The sequence below is a fragment of the Metopolophium dirhodum genome, chromosome 1 (assembly GCF_019925205.1).
Source record: "Metopolophium dirhodum isolate CAU chromosome 1, ASM1992520v1, whole genome shotgun sequence".
Classification (NCBI taxonomy): Eukaryota; Metazoa; Arthropoda; class Insecta; order Hemiptera; family Aphididae; genus Metopolophium; species Metopolophium dirhodum.
In genome coordinates, this window is record NC_083560.1 from 12,232,227 (window position 1) to 12,255,436 (window position 23,210).

The following is a 23,210-nucleotide window of genomic DNA, read 5'->3' on the forward strand; positions in this document are numbered from 1 at the left end:
TCAACCGATCGTCGCCCGTATCCGAACCGGTCGTATAATGCTATATAATAATTTGATTGCATCCAAAGACCGCACACTTTTGATTTTTACCCCAAAAATGTCGATGGACAAAAACCGCACACTTTATCGATCATGGGCCATGGTATAATTTAAACTTATAGTGGGTTAAAATCGCACACTATTTTGCGTGTACTGTGTGCTAAATAACGGATAAGACAATAAGATAATAAGATACTATACAATAATCATGATAACACGTTTAAAAACAAAAACAAGTTGGTACATACATAGTCAAAATCATAAGTTTTGTCCGGTATTTTATCGAAAGTGTTTTAAGGGTCAACGAATAATTATTTATTGTATTGTGTGTGCGTGTGTGTGTGCGTACGGCGTACGCCGAGCGGTAGGCCGACCCGCGTACGAATATTATTTTGTTCTCAAGTTCGATACGCGTCTCGACGACCGTTCCTATCATGCGACATGAAATAAAAGTATAAGAAAAATATTGTGTTTTTATTTATTAAATAAGAACATCCTTTTGGCCATCCTCGGGGTGATGTAAATCTACCCTACACTTTTGATAATTATTATCCTATTTCCTGTAATATACCTAACGCATTCCTATAATATTACTGTTTAAGGGGGCTGGAGCAGGTACAAATTATCACGTAAAACAGGCCAAAAGCTAGACAAAACTGTGGGACTTGGGTTTGACGGATTTTAATTTTGAAAACCAATTGAAAATCTTCAACAACTCTTCTAAAGCATGGCCGTGGAAATTTATCATTATTACAAAAAATAATGGCGTACTTAAATATATAAAATACAAAAATTCTTATTTTTTTAAATTGTCAATATTTTATCGAAGAATTTTTATTAAGAAAATCCCCTCGACCATTCCCTTACTGACATAATGACTAATTAATATCCATTTTCAAAATAAAAATCCGTCTAATCCAACTCCCACAATTTTGTCTAGCTTTTTGGCATTTTTGTAATTTAAATAGTGTGGTGTTTATTTGACAAAATCTATAGCATTGACATGTGCCTGCGAGTGCGGAAATGTATCGGCTCGGTGAATTTGGCGATAGGTAGTAGGTACTAATTGAAAATAAACTGCCATCATATTCCTGGAATATAATGTAAGATAAGAAAACGTGCGCCGGCGGCGGCGGTGGGCACAATATAATAATAATTAATATCGTCTGGCTCAACTGTTTCGGTCCGCCACCGGTCGTTGGTACTTATTATTCTACGGGGAGTAAAAGTAATATTCTAATTTTGATTTTCGAATTTCGAATTTCGATTAGTCAGACGTCTGCTGTTGTTTGAAACTAATGTGCAGTCCTTAGTGAGAGATTTTTTTTGTGGAATAAATATTTGACATCTTCGTACTATGGACAGTAAAAAAGACTGGCGTTATGGAAAAAAAAATAAAACTCTTTTATCCAAAAGAAAGAAGAACAAAGGAAATATTAACTCCCTAAATAGATTTAAAAAAGTAAGTATAAAATATATTACAAATCTATTGTATTAATTAACTATTGGATGATATTATAATCATACTGAAAATTCTAAATATTAATTTAAAATATATGGTGATATTTGTATTTGGATTTTATATTTGAGTAATTAAATATTGATATAACTCCTGAGATGATGAACATGCAATAACAATAATATTAGTTAATTCAGTTTTAGTATGTATTGATTTTACTATGTTGTGTGTTTTTTTTTTTATAAATGAAAATAAAATTTTATTCGTTGGGTAAAAAAGCTTCAAAATTTGATACAAGACTTCTAATATATTGTCACAATAGTAGTTAAAAAATATTAAAAATACAGTCATAATTTTTTTTAATAAGTCTTGAAAGGTCGAATTTTGACAAAATACGTAAAAATCACGAAAATTTGCAATTTATTTTGAGTTAGAAATTCATAAAAATTTTTCTTTTTAAATCTAAGGTTTGAAAATTCTATACGAAATTCTTCATGAGTTTGTCTACTTAGAGTATAGAAAATGTCAATATAAACAGTCAGTGAAAATTGCATGTAAGATGTAACTACGATAATTTTTTAGTCTTACACCGACACCCAAAATCGATTTTTCGTAAAAATTACCGTTTTTCCTTATTTTATTTTTTATTTTTTCTGGCGCTTTTGAAAACTACTGGAAAATTGAGATTTTTACCTCTCAAATGTACTAATTATTACTTTAGGACATGTTTTACCTATTTCTCGTATCATGACTAAACAATTGACCTCATTGAATATAAGTACTACCTACATAGTAGTATAAAGTAGGTAGGTACTACGTACGTAATATAAATTTTCATTACAGTGCAATGCAAATGTAATTTAATTTGCAACTAATTTTTTTATTTAAACATTTTTTTGCACAGTATATAACAAATATAACTTCGTTTTTAATAATTATTTAAATTTATTTAATAATGAATTTTTTGAAAGGCTTTTTTTTATACTTTTAGCGCATTTTTTAGAGTTTTTATGTCATAAACGCATTTTTTTAAAAGAGATTTTTTTTATATTTTTAGAGCATTTAAATCTGAGCCCTATTTATTTCTTATACAGACAAAGCCTAATAGTAAAATAAATAGGTAAAAAGAATGTATTGTTATTTTTGTATTTGGACACCGAAAGGTATATAAGATATTTATTTACTAATTTATATAAATTACTTTATACTACTTAATTATATTTATTATTTTATAGGATTTTTATTCGAGAAAATTAAAAGAGACGATAGTTTTTGGAATGAAAAAATGGCAACTCAGCTTACCACATTTTATATGGACTTTCTGTTAAGACAGTTAATAAAAGATGAATATTAAAGTAAATTACTATTATAGTTTTAGTTTTAGAGGTAGAGGTACATTTATTTAAAAATGTCATACCAATGATAAAATTACAATAATACCTATATTTAATCTATTGTCTTACAAAAATATAAGTGTAACGAGTTATGAAAGTTTATACCTAATAGATGTATAGAAATTAAATTTTTATAATTATTTTATAGATTTACATAAAATAATTTTATATTTTTTATAACGATAAATATTTTGTAAACCCGTTACTACTATATTGTATTTTATCAGTTTTGTAAACATTAACTAAAAACAATCATATTCTATCCCTACTATAATATGCAAAATCAGTGAATCACTAATTGTAATCACAGATACCTGAAAAGTATCAGAATAGAATATAGATTCTATATTCTATACTATTATCAGAGTAGGCCGTTAGTTCCGGGAATACGTAATGTGGTCGATATGCGGGCGGTGAGCCGCCCGGTGAAACGAGAACGCGATTATGAATTTTACGAATTACACACACTAATATTCATTTACTTCTCACACAGCAACACAGCTTAAATATAAATGCTATATGAAATGCCTAAATATTACTCCTTAAAACATATCACGCTCCAGCCACCTTAACTTTCAACATGTTTCGAATATTACGATTTACGAAATAAATAATACTAGTAATAATAGTCTACAGGCAACATCCCAGAACGCATATAGCATATTATTATTATGTTTTCTCTGTCTTACTAACACACCTAATATACCAAAATGTATACGTGCAGCAGGCAGCAGTTCCTATACTGATATAATAATATATGAGTGAATTGTTCTAATACCTAACTTAAATGTAAGATCATTAACTCTACCTACCTAATGTCTGTTTTCTCGTTGGTTTTTAATGATATTTAAATTGTTAAGCGAATTATGAGCATTTTCAATTATTAATAGGTATTTTACATACCTAACCTACTCACAGCTCACTTAAGAATTACAATGCCGTAAAATACCAGAGAGAGAACACAGATATGTATTATGTTCTTACATTTCGGTTTGATAATAGGTAAATTCACTATCTAATATATTTTAAGCTAACAACACAAAATTGAAACTGCTTAGTACGACGTCTTTATTATTATTAGAAGGATGTCAGCGCAATATTAGTTTTCTCTCTCAGACCCACGCGAAACATGGATAAAATGATTTTAGATGAAAGCGTTTTATCTATGTTACGCGTGGGTCTGAGAGAGTAAATGATTAGAGTAAATAATTTGTGTTACAGAAAGCTATAAATACTAAATAGTTTTAATAATTAATATTAGACTTAATGGTTTGAATATCTACAAATTGTATCTCATAATTTTAGTTCACAGTTCAAAATATTATAACTTATAAGTACCTATTATAACATATAATATTATAATGTCATAACAATATAATATAGGTGTCTACATATTTTTTGATTACCTATTAGTTGTTACAATTGTCTATAGTTATTTTTTAACATAATTCTGGCCATTACAATTTGTATGATTTGTTCGAACTATTTTTATTTTTAAGTTTTTATATTTTTTGGCATATTATACTTATTTAATAAGGATAATAATTATTATAAAATTATGATTTTTTGTTTAATAATAATCTGTGTATTATATTAATTGCATGTATAGTGTATACTGTTACTTAATTTTTTTCACTGGTGGAGTTTACATGAACTCAATTTTACCTGATCCTAGGAATAAACGTCACAATAAACCGTACTGTACATTTTCATACATCAAACATTGTTGATGTCCATCACGATTATAGTTACCTTCCACTAATCATTGGATACCTAAGTTAATACTCGAATCTGTCCTAAATATACAGGGTTATCGACAGGTATCAATGACGACAAGCAATCGCATACGACGGGTTGTGTTTTGTACGACAACAGTGCGCACACATACACGTACATTCGTCGCCGGCTCTGGAGTGCAGCACAATATAAGTTTTTATCTTAAAACATAAATACGAAGTTTTTAGTAAATATATGTTATTTTTTTCTGATAATATGTACCTATTTTCTATATTCTGTGAACTCATAATAATTATTATAAACCAAAAATCCGAAAATCCATAAGAAACAAAATATTTTTCTGGATAATAGGAATATTCAAAACTAACTGAATTGGGCACATAAAGAAAAATATGAGTTGATTTTAAGTTAATGTAGGGGCAAATGAGTTTAGTTAAAGTTAAGTTAATTCAAACACCGAACTAGTAAGTTAAGTTAATAAGTTCAATTTAACTTAACTTCTAACTTATTAACTCGTTTATGCCCAGCCTTGCATTATTGCATATGCAATGATTATTTCTGAATGTAATACATCCATACAATGACTTAGGTACTCAATGCTGTCACTTTCAAAGTTTCAAAACCGTCTATATCCCAAAATGTTTCCCCGATTTGATAAATGTTCATTTTTTTAGTCTCATACAAAATGTTCTTTTAAAATTGTAGTTTAAACTCTTAACAAATAAAATTTTTGATAATAAAACAAATTGCTAAATGAAACATTAACATTATAACATAATTCACTCATTTTTAATAATTAGGTATACTTGAAATTATTTTAAATTAGAAGAAACACATCAAAAATATGATCAAATTGATAAAAATAATAATTACCTTGACATTAAATAGGTCAGTGAACTGGTTTTGTTGATTGATTAGGTAGATAGGTTGAATTAATTTTAGACAAAAAAATTGCATCTGAAAATGTCATTGTGTGTATATAATATAAAAATAATAAATAATCTACTTTAAAGTTTCAAGTACCCACGAATAATATTTTTAAATTACTTTAGTAGCAATATCATTAATAGATTTAATTTCTTTAAGTAAGGTAATATATTTTATTGAAAACATTAATAATAATAAAAATTATTACATTTCATAAATGTTATAGAACGATGCAATTGTTAATAGTTTATTTTCGGATAATACAAACTGCTCTCATAGCTGACTTGAATTAACTGTCTGTAATGCACCTTTTGAAGATTTAGATATATTCCTTAATGATTATTTAGGGATTAGTATTTTATTTTAGATTCTGAGCGAAGCAATGAATGTATTGATTTTACAATGATGTGTGTGTTTTTTTTGAATTTTTTTTTGTATCTGTCATCCCCCTTTAGGACAGTAAAAGTGCATAGATTTTCTTCAACAGTAACTTTTCTGATAGGAAAGTGAATCTAGTTGGTACTTTAGGGGTCAAAAGTAAACATTTCTCAGTAGTTTTTAAAATTAGCTAATTTTTCTTATCTTAATCTAAAAACAATTCAATACAATAAATAATAACAAAAACTCTATTTTAGACTGAATTTTATCAAATATGTTAAATGTTGAAGTGGAATATGGGTCCTGTTGAATGGGTCCTATAGATTGTTTTTATCATCCTGCTTTGCTAATCAAATTTCAAATCAATTCAAATATTAAACCTTTGTAATTTAATGAAACTGTATAATATGATTATTTAAATTGTGATTATAATATTATTAGATCATGATTAGCTACTATTAATTGGAATCGCGTGTTTTATAATTTGCTAATAAATGACTTTATAATATGTTCAATGATATTATTTTTGACATTAACGATAGTTATTGTATTAAAAATATAAATGTATTATTATTATTTTAATTATTTCCAAATTATTTGAATCCGTTGTATCTGAAAAAATATATCCAATACTTGGATTGCTATTAAATTATGATCAACATGGTTTTTTAAAATGTAAATCAACAACGAAAAATCTTTTAATTTTTCAAAAATATATACTAGATGTAATTTTTACAGATTTTGAGGAGGCATTTGATTAATTAAGTCACCATATTCTTTCCAATTAGCTGCATTCTATTGGTATTCATGACCCTTTTTTGTCTTGGTTAATTTTTCATACATAACTGACAGAAAGCAAATTGTTAAATTAAAATAATTTAATTTTTGTGTCTGTCATCACCTTTTAGGACAATAAAAGTGCTTGGATTTTCTTCAGCAGTAACTTTTCAGATAGGAAAGTGAATCTAGTTGGTACTTCGGGGGGTCAAAAGTAAAAATTTCGCAATAGTTTTCAAAAGCGACTTGAAAAACAAAAGAAAAATTAAGGAATTACGGGAATTTTTACGCAAAATCTGTTTTTGAGAAAATCGATGTTGGTTTTTGGTGCAACTCTAAAACAAATGACCATATGTCAAATGTCTAATGAACATTTGACTGAATGTTTATATTAGCATTTTCTATACACCATAAAATTTTCCAAATATTTTGAGCTGTTTACGGACATTTTCAGTTTCCTTTTTTTTTAGTTTTTTTTCTTTAAATATCAATAAAATTTTATTTGTTGGTTAAAAAAGCTTGAAAATTTAATAGAAGGCTCCTAGATTATTGTTTTAAAGGCAGATGAAAAAAATTAAAAATCCTTAGTCACAGTTTTTATTTATAAGCATTTAAAGTTCAAATCTTGACAAAATACTGAAAAATCACGAAAATTAACAAATTATTTTGAGTTAAGAATTCATAAAAATTTTTCTTTTTAAATCTAAGATCTGAAAATGTAATACAAGATTATCCATAAGTTTTTCTACTTTTATCAAACAAAAAAATGTTTACAAGAAAGTCAAATTAATTTTTTATGAGCGTTTGAAATTCATATTTTTACAACATTTGATATCTCATGTAACGATTTTCTTATTTTGTTGTAACTAAAAAACGTATGACTGTAGATACTTGAAAATTTCACTGAAGGTTTATATTTTCATTTTCTATACACGATAACATTTTGAAAATAATTTGACTCTTTTTGAGCTGTTTACGGACATTTACAGTTTTCAATTTTTTAGTTTTTTTTTCTATAAATATCAATTAAATTTTATTTGTTGGGTAAAAAAGCGTGAAAATTTAATATAAGGCTCCTGATATGTTGTACTTATAGCAGTTGAAAAATATTAATAATACATAGGCACAATTTTTTTTATAAGCATTTAAAGTTCAAATTTTGACAAAATTTATCAAATTTATAATTTAAAAATTATTTTGTAGTTAAAATTTTGTAAAATGTTCAACTTTTATAGCTAAGGGTTGAAAATTTAAAACAAGGCTCCACGTAAATAGGTTATATATAAATTATTTTCTCACAATAATATCATCAAATATACTTGGTAATATCATAGGCTGACTGACCGTTTTCGCTCAGAATCGTTTTTCTTATACAATGATATGTAACCTACTGTAACCTACTGTACAGCAGAGGGACATCCACTTACCCACCTTTTTTTAAATATAATTTTTGATTATCATATTTTATACAATATGTTAATTACATCGTCTTTTTTTTGTACTCTATTGATGCTTGAATTAACATTATTAGGTGAATACCCCTTGCAATTAATTTTCTTGCAAAAATTGTAAAAATCTAAAATAAAAGTATGTTATATATTCCAAATAAATGTTCTCTGTAGGATTGTTGGTGATTTTGTAAGATTCTATTTACATTTTAATCATTGATAATGAAACCATATTGATACTAGTTTAGAATAGTAAAATACTTTAAAATGTTTCATTGTGTCATATATTGATATATCTATTTTTCAAAGTAGGTATTTACAGGTTATGTATTTACATAATTCATAAAATAGATACTTATTGTTTTAATCGTATTAATTAATCAATTAATAATATTTAATAGTACATCATAATAATATAATCTGAATAATAATAATTAATATTCATCCATTCATCAGTCATCTTGAATTTTGAATTATATCTGAAAAAATAAATGTTTTTATTAAAACCACTTGTGAGATATTACGCATAGCCGCATAGGCAATATAATATGCGATAATGCAGTTATCAGTTATCACTTATCAGGATTGATAAGTGATAAAAGTACAGGACCTATCAGCTTTACAGACATCATTCCGTAAACGTAACATTTTCGTAAGTATTTTTTGTTTTTTGTGTTTTTATAATGTATATTTTAAAGTAGTTAGTGGTGTGTAAGGTTTTGTAAGGCTTTCAGTGCCATCGATCTGTATTGTAAACCGTTCGCATGTAGAAGGCGGTACTAAATGCCTTCGTTATTCGTTTGATTTTCATCTGCCGTTCCTGTTCGTAGTCCGGCCGATCCCTGCAAAATACTTTTTTTTTTATAACTTACTAATTATTACTTTCTTTAATATTTTTAGCTCAGTTTGCAGCGAGGTTTGAAGCATGTTTACAGGTGCAGTCGAAGCCAACGTTGCATACAAGTGTATTTTTCATTTGTGTTGTACAAAATCAATGTTCTATTGTTTTGTTGGTAATTATTGTTCGATGCAACAGCCAATTATATATATATTAATCTGTTTTTCCCATTTTAGGGAGTTTGCTGTTCTTACGTTTTCTAGCGATGAGTGTTGAACATAAGTATTGTGTATTTTGTTCGTCTTCTGACTGTGGCTAAGTGGTCACTTAGATTAAATCTACCACTCAACACAGTCTGTAAGTATTGGTCAACTATTTATGTTATTAATTTATTAGAGTAAGACCGAATCATATAAATGGCTAAAAGTTGTAGGTCCATTTTTCCTCAAAATCGTTTTATAAGAATTGAGTTAATCTGTGTTATTTCTTTAAATCAATAAAACATAAGCCAATATCATAAGTAATACATTTTTATTTATACTTAAATTGTTGTGTTATTAGAAAGAGATAGGTTTATTTAGTGCACACATACAACAAGTCCTAAATTAATGAAACATACAATAAATATTTTAACATGATCTAAATATATACATATACTGTTTATACATATTTAATTTTGTATATCAAAAAAATCAGTCCTAAGTGCATTTTAACTGCTTATACCATAAATTAATCGGAGTTTATATTAAATTAACCACTTTTAATATGTCCATCAAAACCTTGTATGTGACATATTTAATAAGTACATTAAACAACTTGTTTTATTAGACTAAAAATTTAATTAAAAATGCCACTTTTTATATTTCACATTTAAAATACCAAATTTTTAATTTTTTTAACATTTTACAAAAATTATATATTATTCATTATTAATCATATTTAATTTTGAATATAAATAAAATAGTCAAAAGTAGAAATATTTTGAAAATGTTATGGTGTGTTTAAAATTCTAATACTAATATTCAGTGAAAATGCCATGTATTTGCAGTCATTTGTTTTGGAATTTCACCAAAAAACAAAATCAAATTGGCGTTTTTACTGTGAAGTTCATAAGTTAATAACCCTCATAAATAGGGGGGTTGGGATTTTGAACTTCCCAGGTATATTTATTCAAATATTAATCCCAGGAATCTGGGAAATCTTTCCTAAATAAGTTATTTAATATATTTTTTATAGTATTCAAACTTTATATTTTTTTTAGAATACTCAATTTATTGAAAACGCTGTTGCTAGTGGACATATAGAGAGTTCGGCGTTTGCTGAAAGTTGTGGATACCCATGGACACAAAATCATTTATGTACCTGCGGGAAAATGGGTGCCCATGGGACAAATCCACATGTGAGGCGACTGCGGCATGGGGGCACATTGATGTACTTCGGTATGCTCACGAATGCAGCTGTCCCTGGGATTCAGCCACGTATCGGGAAGCCGTAGCCCACGGCTACCTAACGTGTCCGGAGTATGAACTTGAAAATGGTTGCCTATTGGACAGTATGACATGTGAAGATGCTGCAGCCAGTGGCTATCTCAGCTGTCTAGTGTATGAACACAGCAACAGCAGCCTTTGGAGCCTTTGGAGCCTGTTGGAGATCGTCACAGAGGCTCATTGTACACGCTTTGGTGTCGTATACAACTCACAAATACATTGAACTTTAAAGGTAAGTTTTACATTATAAATCTATTTATCTATAAATGTCAATATATTTGTATTCGTTGGATCAAAAAGCTAAAAATATTAATAGGTATACCTACAAGATTCCTTATAAGTAGTTACAATAGCAGTAGTTAAAGATAAATCGGAACAATTTTTTTCATAAGTATTTAAAGTTTAAATGTTAACACCAATTATCAAAATCTAAAATATTTTAAAATAATTATTTTGTTGTTAAAAAATTCTAAAATGTTCAATTTTTGTCTAAGGATTGGAAATTTATAATCAACAAATCTGAATAAACACAGTTATATTTTATTTAAATTTTAAATTCAAATTTGGACATAAATACATATTAAAATCAATATTAACGGTTTTATATTTTGAAATGTAATTTTTTTGACAAAACTGAATTTAAACTATCTTTTTATTAAAGCATTAGAAATTATAAAATAAACTACTTTAATCAAAATAGCAAATTTACTTAATAATAGTCTTACTTTTTTTCCATTTTATTTTGTAACATGAATTAATTTATTTTATTATCATGTTATGTCATTTTTATTCCTTAACCACAGATTAAAATTATATTAATTTTTTAAAAAAAATAGCTTACTTGCCCAATCCATGAATACATGCATCCTAATTAACATTTTACAAATAATAATTTTTGTTATACTCAATATTTCTATAAGTCAAAATTTTTTCATCAAGGACAATAACAGAAATGTTTGCATTGTTATAGTATTGTATTACTTTTATATTCAAATTTAGAATTAACATATAAAACTAAAAATTTCTAAATATTTTAACTTGATCGTTAAGTTGAAATCAACTGAAAAAAACTGTTATTTCTACCGTCAATTAAATTAGTTAAGTTCATAAGTTGATTAGAAAAAGAACTAACTAATTAATGCCCACCTTTAAAAATTATATATACACCAAAATGGGGTGGAAAACCTAAAATCATATGTTATATTATATTATGCTATTTAAGATTAGAACATTTAAAGTATTTCAAATTTGTTAATTAAACTAAATATTTGAACACTTTGGACTGACAAAAATCCCTCTTCTCGAATATAGATTTGGTCGAATCTATTTGTTATAACAAATATATTATTAAAATGTTAATTGTTTTGCAAATCTGGAAAATGTTTTCTCTGAAAAAACTGGCGTACTGTTTGTGATGGTTAAGAAAAAAAAAACTAATGATCGTTTGGAAACGTTGACAATCAAAATTCAACCCTGTTGAATTGATATACTCAACTACTTAAAAATGAGACCCAATTAAATACCACGGATGACAATATTGTTAACTATGCCAGTAAGTGTAACGACAACGTAGATAAATGATACGCCCTGAACAAATCTAAAAGCAATAATGTGACTGTTTAGTAAATTATAATATTGTCGCACTATTTAACCTTACATTACACAACCCTATTACTGTTCCTTATTTGTCATTAAAATCAAAAGTTAAATACCATCCTAAGGTTAATCATCTTTGTATATATTTATCTGAGACTGCACTTTATCGATCGATCATAATGGGGAAAATAATATAAATGTTAGTAAATGGGTGTAGGAATTTTAAACTAACGCGCATATTTATTAACTTTGGGAAGCCTTTCCCGAATAAGTTTTTTAATACATTTGTTACAATAGTCAAACATGACATTTTTTTTTAGAATACTTGATGAAGGAACATACAGTTGCCAGTAGACATATGGAGTGTTTGGCGTTTGCTGAAAGTCGTGGGTACCTATGGACATGAAATATATGCGTGCAGGTGGCCGCCATTGGATAGCTCGAGTGCCTCAAGTACCCGCGTGACCAGGACGTTTCCCTTAAACTAGTACTCCACGGCCAACAGCCACTTGAAGTGCCTGCGGCACGCACATGAACAGTCTGTGGGAATTTTGTCTGTGGGACTCGATCGTCTGCGAGAAAGCGGCCGGCAATGGACAACTTGAGTGTTTGGAGACCCTGTGGGACATCGGGTGTCCACGGGACGAATCGACATGTAAGGCGGTCGTGGCGAGTGGGCACATTGACGTACTTTGTTATGCTCACGAACATGACTGTCCCTGGGATTCGGCCACGTGTCAGGAAGCCGCGGCCCACGCCCATCTAACGTGTCTGGAGTACGCACATGAAAATGGTTGCCTGTGGGACAGTACAACATGTAAAGAGGCCGCATCCAGCGTTTTCCCGGTTTTTTAAGTTTTGTTTTTAATACTGCTTCAATCCTTTAAAAATCATATATAACTATGTATATTAATTACAATATAATATATACCTTTTGAAATTATTCAAGTTATGATATGTTTACATTTTGTTTAGATTTAGAATTGAAACAGAAATTCACTCAAATGTGTTGTAAACGTGAAAAAAATTTTTTAATTACAATGATTTTTGGAAGCAGTTGTTTACAGACATTTTAGAACATTTTTGCATGTTCAATCAGATTTAAAGTGTATGTTCTCCGTCTCACATTCTATAATATTTACATCAATCAAAGAAATTATAATTAGTTTTTAATGCATGGACACTACTAAATCAAAAATATGTTTAATGGCTTATATATATTTTATTTTTCTCATGAGAGAATATCCGAGTAAAACAATACTATTTTTGTCAGTTGCAAATCTAATTTCTCTAAATTTTTATTCACATTCACATTGTGTTTAATTTTATTAATATTGTTCATAGTTCATTACTCGCTCAGTCAATATAGCTATTCATCTACGACATGATATCATAATAGTGAAAGTAATGATTTATTTGTGCAATGCACATGGATTCAATTAACTTGTCCTTGTACCTTTATAATTTTTCATATAGTTTTATGTATGAGATGTATAGATTTTCTATTGTAAGAAGTTTTCCTGCGAACATAATAATACCTAATAATAAAAATAATTATATAAAAACACTTAGGTAGGTAGGTGCTGATCGAGCTAACTGTGTTTGAATTGATTGAACAACAGAACATTTCAATGTTAACTTTTTGCGGACTGCATCTTATATAAATCAGTTAAAATATGTATCTTAAGTATATTTTTAAAATAACAAAAAACATAAAGTGGTTTGAATTTGTTTTAAATAAAACTAAAACTGTTAGTATTATTATGCTGAAAATAATTATATTAATGATTACGATTTATAAATGAAACTACTGAACCGATTTAAATGAAATTTGGTTCATAGATAGTTTAGACACTGAGAAAAAACATAGGCTACTTTTTAATACTAAAAAAGGGCTGTAAGGAGCTATAATGGTTCAAATTGAAAAATTATTTTTTGTTGGATAGTTCATTTATCGAGGAAGGCTACCTATAGGCTATATAACATCACGCTAAAATCAATTTATAGAAGTGCTGAAACAAGGATTTTGAGATTTACGATGGAAATATTTGTTTATTAATGGTTGTTATTGGTTATAGGAGAAATAATTAATAGAAATACTATTTATTTATTATTGGTTGCTATTGGTTAATCGGACAGATCAGGTACAAGCGTATCAAATCGAATTTTCACACATTGCCTACCAGGGTGGCTGAGTTGCACTTACTGCAGTGAGTTACACCAAAAAGGAGTTGAACAATCACAATTTGTTTAAGAGTTATCATTTTTTATTGGCCTCAAAGTGCGCAGGATCAGACGAACGTTTCCCCAGCCCCCCACAAAAAGATTTTTTGAAATTTTTTTTCATTTATAATTGGTATGGAATATGTATGAATTTGTACGATGAAAATCAGAATTTGTACGGATTTATTTTATAAGGAAAAAACAAAAAGTGTGGGGGGGGGCTGTAGAAACGTTTCTCCAGCACTCCCAAAACTAAAAAAAGGTTTTTCCAAAATTTTCTTTCGCAAATATTTAGTACGAAATTTGTATGCATTCGTACGACCATTCAACAATTTTCCGGAAAATCCCTTCCAACCAAAAAACGGTTTTACCACAAAGGGCGTTTCTCCAGCCCTCCCAAAACTAAAAAAAGGTTTTTCCAAAATTTTCTTTCGCAAATATTTAGTACGGAATTTGTATGCATTCGTACGACTATTCAAGAATTTTCCGGAAAGTCCCTTCCAACCGAAAAACGGTTTTTCCACACTGAGTGTTTCCCCAGCCCTCCAAATACCAAAAGTAGTTTTTTTCAAAATTTTCTTTCGCGAATATTTAGTACGGAATTTGTATGCATTCGTACGACCATTCAAGAATTTTCCGGAAAGTCCCTTCCAACCGAAAAACGGTTTTTCCACACTGAGTGTTTCCCTAGCCCTCCAAATACTAAAAGTAGGTTTTTTCAAAATTTTCTTTCGCGAATATTTAGTACGGGATTTGTATGCATTCGTACGACCATTCAAGAATTTTCCGGAAAGTCCCTTCCAACCGAAAAACGGTTTTTCCACACTGAGTGTTTCCCTAGCCCTCCAAATACTAAAAGTAGGTTTTTTCAAAATTTTCTTTCGCGAATATTTAGTACGGAATTTGTATGCATTCGTTAATTTTAACGATTTTATCGATTTTGAGAATGAAATATCGAAAATCGAGTCCTCTAATTTTATATAAAATATCCATAACAACCCCATCAAAAACATTTAAACATAATTTCTATCTATATATATATAAATGAATTGCTGTTCCTTTACTCGCTAAAACTCGAGAACGGCCGGACGGATTTGGCTCAAATTTTTTTTAAGATGTTTGTAAATGCCAGGAGAAGATTGATACAAAAGAAAATTTTAAGAAAATCCACCGAAAAACTCGATGTAAAAAATACAACAGTGGCGCAACAGTGTATTATAATTTATATTGGTTGTTATTGGTTAGGTTAGGGCATGTTTGATGATTTGTATTATTGTTTTTTGTCAATATATATAAAAATAAATAAATGTTTGTATGTAGATTACACCTCTGGGAAGAAGACAGTCTAATTTAAAAATGGTTAAATTTGGTTTTTTTTTTATTTATCTGATATTAGTACGGTTAGGATTTTGTATTTACTGATTATATTAATATAATCCATATAGGTATAACTTTGATACTTTAGACTTAAATCATACACTTACGTACTCTTTATTTGGTCAATATTTATATTGTATTGTCCTAACTATATTATATGGTTGTGATAAATTACAACATAAAACTCAGTAGAGGCCTGAATAATATTATCTTAAAATAGCTAAAATAAGATGCTAATATTTTAAAAAGTTGAAAATATTCTTCCAATTTTCTTCGAAAATCATAATTAATTATGTAAAAATATGCTTTCATATTAATTTATTCAATTAAATTAAAAATATGCCTTTATATTCAAAATAATAAAGTACATAATATAAATAATACACATAGGTGTATATTTATGAAAACACCAATGTACCTATAATGCAGGTATGCCTTTTCTTGTTCTGATATCTACATGGTTAAATATTGAATAACTTATATAATCAATTTGAATTAAAACACATATTTTATTAGTTATTGTTACCTAAACTATATTGCTTTTAATATTAAATTGTATATATTAAATATTCACATATGACTTTAGTTGAGGCTTTTACTGATATGGTTTTTTTCTTTTGATCATCCATTAGTTCCCAACTTCTTTCACTGCGTTTACAATAACCAATATAATGCCCAACTGATGTCCTCAACCTGCTTAATCCACGTATATAGTTTACTACACCTCTCAGCTCATATGTTGATTCATTATATATTAACACAGGAGGTAAATCAGACAATTTTGTTTCAACAAAGCGTCCTACTTCTGTGCTGTAAGTGGTTTCATCACCTACGAACAAACAAGAAAAACGGTTAAGTTCTTTTATTTTTATATATTTTTAGGAAAATAATAAAACCGTTCACTATTCCAATATAAAATTTCTACTATAATATGCATATTTGAAATTATTGGATCTATACTTTTTATTCCAATACATTTACCATAACCACATACAGAACTTTCTTCACATAAACGATTATCTAAGAACTGCTGAAGGTCGTTTATACTACCATCGGTCGTTTGATATGTAATATAAGTGACAGTTTGACTTAGAGATCTTTTACATTCAGAGTTTGAACATAAACTAATTTCATTTATTGTCGGGTTTTGTTTCAAAACAGCTTTTAGAATTGTTCCTGCTGTTGCATCACAAATAGCAAGAGTTGTATTATACTCTAGTTGTTTTAAATCTGGATTAAGCATATTTATAATAAATTTTGCTCTGTCTGAATATGTTGATGCAGTTATACCTTTTGTGACTATGATGGATATAAATTGGAAGTATTCATCATTTTCTTTTATAGCATCAATCTGTTGTTGATAATTATCACTGTCACAATATGCTGCCATAAATATTGAAGCTAATGTGTCAAAAGCACACGTGTTACTAAGAATTACTTTTCCAACCTCAGCAATTGTACAACTTTTCAATTCTTCTGCCCGTGATCCATTTTTTAGTATAGGTAATAATCTTATATTTCTTGGATTATTTATTCCTAAATGGCGTAAAAGTGAATTTGGCGTCAAATATGATTTATTGGCTTGCTTTTTGCTTTTTCTATTCCAATTTTCACAAGCAATGTCTTCTTCGCCTAAACAAGTTTTGTTTTGAGTCTGGGAACAATTTCTGCATATTCTTCTTTCTTCTTGTCCAAGTTCATGATTGGAGCAAGAAGAAAGAGCATGCACAGGTATACCACATATAATACATTTATGAGCTCCATTTTGCATTGGTAAATTACCTTTATTACATAGTGGACAATCATTACTAATATAGGCTAACATATTATCCACATTTTCCACAATTTGAGTTGAAATGGTTACATTTTCAACTAAAATTGGTAATGGTTCAATAGTTTGGGTATTAACTGCAGACCGAATAAGTGATGCGCCCTGCAGTGACATAATATGATTTTCTAAAAACTCTTCAATGTCCACTGGTAGAGAAGTATGTTTAAATATAACATGTTTTAGCTTTTTGAAACTGGACTCGACAGCAGCTGAACTGGTAGTTAATTCACCATAACCGAAAAAAGGAACCATTAATCCGGACCACAGTGGCAAAAGTTTTGTACACTTTAATATAAAAGGAACTAATGCAGGTAAAAACATTGCATTGATACCATTTCTTTCGCGGATAAATGTTTTACTTTTTTCAAATAAACCTTCAGACCCTGATTGAAAGGGATTATCAATGTTTTCTACTTCTTCGCTCTGGCATTCATACTCAAGATCCATGTTTATATTTTGATCATCACCTGTCTCTTTTAATGTTAATATTTCTTCTAAATGTAATTCAGTACTTACAGCTTGAATTAAGATTTTTTTATGCTGTTCGCATGGTGTGCCTTCAAATGATATTAAATCAGTACCATCTGTTTCATTGGTAATTACTATAAACAATGACATAATAATTGATTCAATAAAGACCAGAGATTGGCTTTTTAAAATAATTCCAATGACACGAATAATAATTTCTCTCACTCTTCTTGGTGCTGTTTTCAATGGTGTCCACTTACTGACTAATTTGATAAAATGAGCCACATCTGTTCGCACAAAACAATTTGGCAACCAATGTGAATTAGATGGTAACTTCTCAAACACAATATCAGCACAAATTCTCAAATAATCTTTCAATGACGAGTATTGTGTAAAACATTGTACTATTGCTGAAAGAAGGGCAAGCGATTAATCACAGACAGTTTCTCTTGGAGTTGGTATATCACAATTAATCCACTTAGCTAACCAATTAAATATTGATATATTATTATGCTTTTCACTGATCATGTTAGTTACTGTGAAGCTGTGTTTTTTAATATTATCATAAACCACACCTTCATATAGAAAAAGAAAACGGGTTTTTTGAAAGCCAAATTTTGAAAAATTTTTTACAACTGATCCAGTTGCATCTATTATTAAGCGTGGATATTGTACACTTTGGCAATAACTCCTATATATATGAATTTGTTCAGAGCAGTGGTAGTGAATAAAAAATGGATGACTCCCCATATCCTGCAATATATTTTTGAAGTCTTCTTCGGTTCTCATAATAGCTGGAGCTGTAAGTTTGTCAGTATGCCTTTTGTTTTGTGCCTGTTTACGTGATTTTAATATCCTCAATGCATTTCCTGTTGGGATTATACCTGGATTTGGGGCTCCTACAAAATAAATATATGATAATCAGCAGCAGCTCTATTATAGTATTATATACAATTATCAATCTAATACAACAGTTTTAAATGGACCCACCAATTTAGAATACTAAAATAATTAGGTTCCAAATGGGTTTAATATTTTAGTATACTAATTTTGTATATTACAGACTTATTATCGTTATAAGTTAACCATAATGGACACTATATCATACTGATATATTTCTTTCATGTTTCTTATATCCAAAATGAATTAAATTAAATTAAATTTAAATACAAAAGTTGTTCAAAAATATTTAACAGTAAGTATATTGCAAGGCAAGAAATATGTAAAATAAATTTTATCATTCAGTATTTTGTATTTATTAAGAGCGTTAAGTATAAAATGTATTAGAAGTATTAAAGTATAAATTTAAAATTATTTAAAATACCGCCCTCTTCCAATATTAGTAATAGTAAATTATAATCTAAAGTAAGTACCTAATTTTATGTATATATCACAATTTTACTAATGAAAATATTAAAAAAGAAATTTGAAAATCTTGTTCTATAAAATATCTAATAACAACAAAATTACATTTTGTTTACCTACCTACTTCCTATGAACCACAATAAAATAAGTTATTTAACTTAAATTTAAAAAATGATTCACAATTTATTATTTTAAAATAAATACTTATGAATTGCATACAAATTACAAAATGTATAATGTTGACCCGTTTTTGTTTTACTATCATATAATATTATAACAATATGGAGTAATATAAAATTCAAATTATAAAATATACAATAGCCATACCTAAATAACTGTTAAGAACAATTAGTTTTTTTCTGATACTAATAATCAATATAATAGTCAATTTTTAACCTAAGGTATAAATTTATGCATTATAACTAGTACCTAAAGTTAATGATAAAAATAAAAGTTTATTTCAACTAACCTATTTTCATTAGACGGCGAGCTTCCATTTCTCTATAACTTTCACACAATATACCATTATTTACTACCGATTCTAATGCTTTGTCAATATCTGATCCAACCATTCGACGCTTCTTAACTTGTCTATGTTCATCGGTGAAATTCCCAATGTATGTGCATTGCATAAGAACTCGATAAATGTATAAATAGGTAGGTAATTAATATTTTAATTTAGTTTAATATAGATTTTATAGGCAAGATTGATGTAGTAGACACAGACTATTAAGATACTAAACTGCAATACTAAGTTCAATAAATTTAAATATTAATAAAATATGATTTAAATTTAATATTATAATAGTTAATCTGAAAAAATTATTAACTTTGTATTAATGGAAAATTGGAAAATAAATCAATATTGTTCCTTTATAGTAATATACTATTTTGTAGTTATTATTATTATAAAGTTACTAATAGGGAATAGGAGTATGAAACAATATTTCGATGAACTATTATGTTATTGGTTGAGTATCAGTACATTGTAAATTATATTACCTACATTTATTGTACATTAGAACCTGAATTTTCAAATATAGTGTAGGTACAATAATAAATTACAATTTTAAAAGTCAACTGACAATACTAGGTATAACAGTACATAATAATATAATAAAGGTACTAATTTGGTATTATTATAAAAGTTTTATGTTTGGAGCATTATAGTTATGTTTTTATTTTGTTTGCTTACCTAATAATGATTCTCATATTCCAAAGTCTTAAATATAGTGTAAATGTAAATTTAGTTTTCTAATTATGAAATAAAAATATACCTTGAGTTTCCAACAGGTTTCTCTCCAATAATCCCTTTAAAGCTGGACCCACATATAGAACATCTTCCAATGACACAAACATATATAGATCCTTCATTGAACACTTTAGATCTATTAAAAGAGATACAACAAGGTAGTTGTGTGTGCTCCCAAAAGTGTTCAGCTATCATTGGACTCCATTTTCCTTTTGGTAAAACATAAAAAGAGCGACAACTGCTCATAGGCCTAGATTTATCGTTTAATTTATATACGACTTCCTCAGGCTGAATTTGTTGCCACTCAGTTGACGAAAATGTGATAACAAATTCTTTTTTTGGAAGATTGTTAGAATCTTCGCTGCTATTTGATTCTATTAAAAGAAAATTAATATAGTTAATTAATAATAATTATTAAGTATAACTATATATATTATAAAGGTATTAGGTACTGCTCATTATTATATTGTTATACGTAATAGTTTTACCAGAATCGTCCTGTAGTAATTTGTCTGCAGTTTGTATAGCAGCAGAAGTTATGACTTGGTCTATAACTGGAAGAAGTCCTAAGTGTTCTTTTATACCATGCCTTCCATTGTGGACAAACAAATGTAAAGCCCCTTTACTTATTGCCCCATTTAAATGCTTACTCATGTCACTCCATACATCATTTGTCGCAACAGAAATTTCTTGAAAAAACAATAAATATTATATATTATATAATTTAATATTTTATTATAGTAATAGCCAATAGGTAATATAAGTAATTTAATTTTTTAAAAAATAGCATACCTATAAAAATATGTAGATATTCACATTGTAAGTAGGTACCTGTTATAATTGTACTAGCAGTTAAAATATGAATGTTGTAAGTAATACATGGAAGTAGGCATATATTTATTTATAAGACAATAATAATAAATCTTAAGAGACAATAATTTTTTATGGCAGGTATGAAAAAATGCAAAAAGACTTAGATTTAAAAGTTTTTAAAAAATATTTTGGAATTAATTTGGTAACTTTAAAAAATCACTTACTTCTTACTCCATTAATTTCCTGAACGACTCTATCTCTGAATCGAAGCACTGTTTGGACTATCTTGTCAGGATGAACAGATGCTTTACGTCCTCTCATTTTAATAATTTTTAATTCAATTAAATTACGGAATTAAATATATTAGGTTTCAAAAAGTACTTGTTCAATGGACAATGAAACATAACACTGAGCACGTTAAAAATAATGTATAACATAATATTAGAAACAACTAGTTCTAATAGTAATAATATCATGGCTATTAATATTTAATATGGTTATGTAAATAATATAAAAGTATTTTTAGATTCTTTCTTCCAAGCGGAGCAATATTATCTTATGAACGTTCGTCCGTGACGTATCCCGTCGAAATAAAATTCATACACGTAATTAATGCATTGTCGCCATAATATTTTAAATATTCGCTCAGCGGTCTTATACACTAACCATTTTTCAATTAAAGCCACTGTCTGCCCAATAGTATACCTATTTGTATATAACAATTAACAATATTATCTAAGCTAGAAAATCTAGTTTCTACCGTACCTTTAATTGTTGTCAAACATTTTAAGTTCTAAGGTTTGAAAATAATCTAAGGTTTGAAAATGTAATGCAAGATTCCTTATAAGTTTGTCTACATTTATCAAAAAAATAATGTGTACAAGAAAGTCAAATTAAAATTTTTATGAGTGTTTTTAGTTAATAATTTTACAATATTGGATTTCGTTCATTTTCATTTTTTTATTTTAACCTTCATTCGATTTCTCATGTAGCGATTTTCTTGTTTTGTTGCAATTCAAAAACGAAGAACTGTAGATACATGAAAATTTCGCAGAATGTTTTTCACGGTGCTTTTGAAAACTTCTTTGACATTTTTACTTATGTCCCCCCAAAGTAACAACTAGCACTTTCCTATCAGAAAAGATACTGTTGAAGAAAATCTAAGCATTTTTATTGTCCTAAAAGGTGACAGAGACAAAAATAAAAAAAAATAAAAAAAAAAACACATATCATTGTAAAACAAATACATTCTTTCGCTCCGCTCCGAATCTAATATTATTCGTGGGTACTTGAAACTATATTCCTATATTTTATACAAACAATGATATTTTTAAATGTAACTTTTTCTGGAAAAAATTATATAAAAGATTAGAATTTGTCGGATGTCGCAACTCGCAAAGTCGCAATACACTAATTATTTTATGAGATAAATTTAATTTTTATAAATTCTTATATTTTTAACACAATAAATAATATATATTATACTAGCTGATCCAGTGTACTTCGTTACCCGTTAAATGTACAAAATCTATATGACTCAAACTTTGTTCAATTCGTTATTTAATAATCAGTGTATGTGTATGGTGTTCAACATTTATCTTAACTTTTCCGTTGCCCGAAATAATAATAATGATTCTGATTCGCAGCAGTATATTATCAGGTAGGCAATATACCTGGGTAGATCGCGGACACCGTGATGTTTGTGCGTAAGTGTATGATTTAAGTCTCAAGTATCAAAGTTATACCTATATGGATTATATTAATATAATCAGTAAATACAAAATCCTAACCGTACTAATAT

General features: G+C 28.1%; 1 long non-coding RNA gene across 1 annotated transcript; it reads left to right on the forward strand.

The window, feature by feature from the left end:
- The first annotated feature begins 8,845 nt into the window (after window positions 1-8,845).
- Window positions 8,846-13,032, forward strand: LOC132936720 (uncharacterized). The gene is made up of 5 exons (XR_009663525.1): window positions 8,846-8,981; window positions 9,060-9,172; window positions 9,234-9,354; window positions 10,259-10,716; window positions 12,401-13,032. It is a non-coding gene; the product is annotated as an uncharacterized LOC132936720 (long non-coding RNA).
- The last annotated feature ends 10,178 nt before the right edge of the window (window positions 13,033-23,210 follow it).